The sequence below is a fragment of the Lycium barbarum genome, chromosome 9 (assembly GCF_019175385.1).
Source record: "Lycium barbarum isolate Lr01 chromosome 9, ASM1917538v2, whole genome shotgun sequence".
Classification (NCBI taxonomy): domain Eukaryota; kingdom Viridiplantae; phylum Streptophyta; class Magnoliopsida; order Solanales; family Solanaceae; genus Lycium; species Lycium barbarum.
Genome location: NC_083345.1, coordinates 95,237,011 through 95,242,116, shown reverse-complemented (window position 1 = coordinate 95,242,116; position 5,106 = coordinate 95,237,011).

The window sequence follows — 5,106 nt, the reverse complement described above, 5'->3', positions numbered from 1 at the left end:
AATAAAGATAAGGCAGCTTCCAATTTCATTTAGACATTGAAACTATCTTTTGCTCTAATTGAGTATTTTGAGCGAATGATAAAGTGTTTCAAGTTAGATAATTGATTTAAATTTTGAAAAATCTTTCGCATGTATTACGAGTAATTTTAAGTTAACCACATAAAATATATCAATCTCTTTTAACTAGATGTATTCATCGCGATAAGCTGTAAAAACCTCAGGTATTTTGTAATTGAGGTTGATACGTATAATTAAAGAAGATAATGTATATATGTGGTTAACTTAACTATTAAATAGACGGATAAAACATGTATAAAATAAATTTAATATTTGAATAGAAAATGCCTAATTGGAATAATCTATGGTGTGTTCAATAGAAACAAGTTACTCCCTCCGTTCTAAAAAAATTGTCTTAATTTAATTTGACACGAAATTTAAAAAATAAATGAGTACTTTTGAAATTTATGACAAAAAAATAAGATAATTTTTTTGAAACGGGTGTAAATAATACTAGTGGGGTCACGATTATGGACATACCGTGCGGTTCGAGTCTAAAAAGTACTAGTGGGGTCACGGCTCATGCCTTTCCAACAAAAAGTTAAGCTAAAGTTTGTTTCTATGAAACTTCAATTGATGTACACTTTTTCTTAGGAAATGTATCATTCACCCATAGGACTTCCATGCCATGCTCCGCAACTGTCTGACGTAAAGGAAAATATAAGAGAGGAAAAAGAGGGAAAATTGGCGTGTTTGGTAATACGAAAATATTTTTTAATTTTTTCATGTTTGACTGATTAAAATATTTTAAAAAATATGCTTTTTGAGAAAATAAGTTCTTTATAAATTAGAAAAATGACTTTCTTAATAGAAATGGATAAAATAAGTTTCATACCAACTACCAAACACGAAAAAATAAGTAAATTTTTCATGAAATTATTTTCTAAGAAAACATTTCCTTCTCACCAAACACACCCTTTTAACATTAAATTCTTTCTCGTATCTTTCTTCTCTTTATTTTGTCGAGCAAACTGCAAAGTAAGGAATTCATTTCCTTCCTTGGCTTAGTTGCAAAGCGTGGTGACTCTTTCTCTTCAATTAAATGTATGTTTTGTACTTTTAAGAATAAAACTTAGTTTCGACGCCATTGCTCGGGCTAAATTGACCCTATCCATCCACATAACAATTTAAGACAACGCTTTATTCAATAAAAGAGTGTCATATTTGATTCAGTTAGAATTGAATAAAAACAACAAATCTAACAAACACAATCACCATGGAAAGCAAATCGAATTCAAATAAGAAAACTTTAGTTTCATTTCGTCTTAACTCAAGCGCTATAGTTTCTTGCCCTTGATTTTCTGTTACTATCTGTTATTTCTTGTACTTCGAGTATTTTATTTATCTATTCCTTTTTTTTCAGATTGTTTTATCATGGTCTTTGATCTTTCACTATTTCATTTTCATACTGTTTTGAATTACTTGTCCTTATCTTACCTTTTTTTGCCATGCTTTCTCTTGAGCCGAGGGTTTTCCGGAAACAGCCTCCCTACATTGTAGGGGTAAGGTCTGCGTACATTATACCCTCCCTATACCCCCACATTGTGAGATTTCATTGGGTACGTTGTTGTTGTAGTAGTAGTAGTAATACTATAAAGCTGTCAATATAGGCTTGGCCCGCGAGGCCGGCTCAATCAAGCTCTTTATTTAAGTAGGGTTGGGCTAAGATTTCTTTCGCCCATATAGAAGTGAGACTCAAAAGCCCAGCCTCTTTTGGCCCACCAGCCTCAATGGTTGGGCTGAGGCCAGAAAAGAATAATAAATTAATTAATTTTTTAAAAAATATAAGTAAATTAAACAACAAGATAAAAAGTAGTGAGAAAAAAGAATGTACTTATTACTAAGTAGTAATTAGAAACTGCAGTAATATTTCTTAGTCTTAGAATTTATATTATGTTTAATTTCTTTTGAATGTGATCTGAATTAGTGATTAAAAATAATAATTTATATTTGTTCTTTTGAATTTTTTCTTCTATGATATGGATTTGCGCAAGAATGGGTGATAGAAGATTCTATTTTGCAAAAGTTTCATGTTCAAATTGTACCAAAATTCACTTAGAAAATGTTATTTCGAAAGACGAAAAAACTTAAAGGACTGACCCATCCTAGCCCGCGGTACGCTTAAGGCTGATTGGGTTGCCATTTTGCCGACCCTTTAATTAAAAGGACCAGCCCGTCCTAGCCCATTTAATTCTTTGACCCTTAGGGCTAGGCCAACCCAGCCCATTTTGACACCTCTAAGTAATAGTCTTAACTCAAGCAAATTGAAGAAACGGTTGGATTAGTTTACAGAAATGTAATAAGACATTCAACTGGAGGCATAAAAACAGTATATAACATTAGTAATGGGTTACTAGAAATGAATTTTGCTGCTTCATCTCAAAATTATGACCGATCAATCTGTTTCCAGAAAATATATTGTCAAATTGTAAAATCACTTTTCAATAATACATTTGGAAAAAAGAAAAGGAACACTAGAAGACTCGTTTTGAGTCCAAGATTGACGAATTGTGATCCTCTTTCATTTGGAGCTCAACATTTCTAAAGTCGTGATATAATTTGCCCATTGGAGTGAATTGCATTTGAAAACTCGTCCATTTTCAAAAAGTAACATCAGCACAAAATTATATCAAACCAACAATGTATAAAAACCGTCCATCATCCAGTTTAAGTCATTGATAAAATCCAGTGTATCACGATATATGACATAAATTGCATATCAGAAAAAAACACCCCGCTACCAATAGTTAGAATAACAACAACAACAACAACAATAAGCCCAATATAATCCCACCATGTGGGGTCTGGGGAGGGTAGAGTGTACGCAGACCTAACCTCCACCTTGAAAGGTAGGGCGGTTGTTTCCGAAAGACCCTCGGCTCAAGAGAGGAGAACAAGATAGGAAAAACAAGACAAAAGGTTAGATAGGACCAAGCATATCGAAAACAATAAGAAAGCAAGGAATAACAAAAGCGAGAAAGTCATGGTAGAACAGTTCAGAAAGAAAGGAGCATTAACTACTATAGATAACTAAGATAACCAAAGTACAACAGCCCAACAAATATAAGCAGCAATCCAATGCAGAAATCAAATGGCAATAAACAAATGAGCAAAACTACAACTACTATGGTGAAAGGATTAGCCACCTAGCCTTCTATCCTAATCTGAGTCCTCCACAACCTCCTATCTAAGGTCATGTCCTCGGTGAGCTGAAACTGTGTCATATCCTGTCTAATCACCTCTCCCCAATACTTCTTCGGCCTCCCTTTGCCTCTCCTGAAACCATCCATAGCCAACCTCTCACACCTCCGCACTGGGGCATCTGTGTCTCTCCTCTTCACATGTCCAAACCATCTCAGCCTCGCTTCCCGCATCTTATCTTCCACCGATGTCACTCCCACGTTGTCTCGGATATCTTCATTCCTAATTCTATCCCTCCTAGTGTGCCCACACATCCACCGCAACATTCGCATTTCCGCGACTTTCATCTTCTGAACGTGAGATTTCTTGACTGGTCAACACTCCGTCCCGTACAGTAAGGTCGGTCTAACCACCACTTTGTAGAACTTGCCTTTAAGTTTTGGTGGCACTTTCTTATCACACAGCACTCCGGAGGCGAGCCTCCATTTCATCCACCTTGCACCAATACGATGTGAAACATCGTCGTCGATATCCCCATCTCCCTGTATAATAGACCCAACATACTTGAAACTTCCTTTCTTTTGAATGGCCTGGGTACCAAGCCTCACTTCCTCGTCAGCCTCACGCGGTAGGCCACTGAACTTGCACTCCAAGTATTCTGTCTTGGTCCTACTCAATCTAAATCCTTTAGACTCCAACGTCTGTCTCCAGCCCTCCAGCTTATCGTTAACTCCATTGCGAGTCTCGTTAATCAGGACTATGTCATCCGCGAACAACATACACCAAGGCACCTCACCTTGTATTTGTCGCGTCAATTCATCCATCACTAGGGCGAATAGAAACGAGCTAAGAGCTGATCCCTGATGCAACCCCATCATAACAGGGAAGTGCTCCGAGTCTCCTCCTACCGTCCTTACCCTGGTCTTAGCTCCATCATACATGTCCTTTATCGCTCTAATGTACACCACAGGTACACCTTTATCCTCCAAGCATCTCCATAGGACCTCTCTTGGCACTTTGTCGTAGGCCTTTTCTAGGTCAATGAATACCATGTGCACGTCCCTCTTCCGCTCCCTATACTGCTCCACCAATCTCCTTACAATATGAATGGCTTCTGTAGTTGAGCGCCCCGGCATGAATCCAAACTGGTTCTCTGAAATAGACACACCTCTCCTCACCCTCATTTCCACCACCCTTTCCCACACTTTCATAGTGTGACTTAGCAGCTTGATACCTCTATAGTTGTTGCAGCTTTGAATGTCACCCTTGTTCTTGTACACGGGAATCATTGTACTCCACCTCCATTCTTCCGGCATCTTCATTGTCTTGAAAATGACATTAAACAACCCAGTCAGCCACTCCAAGCCTACCATGCCTGCATTCTTCCAAAATTCCCCAGGAATCTCGTTAGGTCCGGTCGCTCTTCCCCTGCGCATCCTACAAACAGCTCCCTTAACCTCCTCAACCTTTATACTCCTACAATATCCAAAGTTGCGACGCCTATCCGAGTGCTCCAAGTCTCCCAACCCAATGTCTCTGTCCCCTCCTTCGTTCAAGAGTTCATGAAAGTATGACTGTCATCTCTGTCTAATGCGAGATTCCTGTACCAACACTTGGCCATCCTCGTCCTTGATGCACTTCACTTGATCCAAGTCGCGTGCCTTCCTCTCTCTCGCCTTGGCGAGCTTGAATAGCTTCTTATCCCCACCTCTGTCCTCTAGTTCTGCATAAAGGCGTTCAAAGGCAGCCGTTTTAGCCGCCGAAACTGCCAACACGCGCACGGGTAGAGAGTCTGCCTGAGTCGTGCGGCCCCAGGTAACCTTCGCCTCCTTTCTCGCCATCTTATACTTTTCCCTGTTCTTCCGCTTCTCTTCATCATCCTTGCTATCTACCAACTTCACATATGTC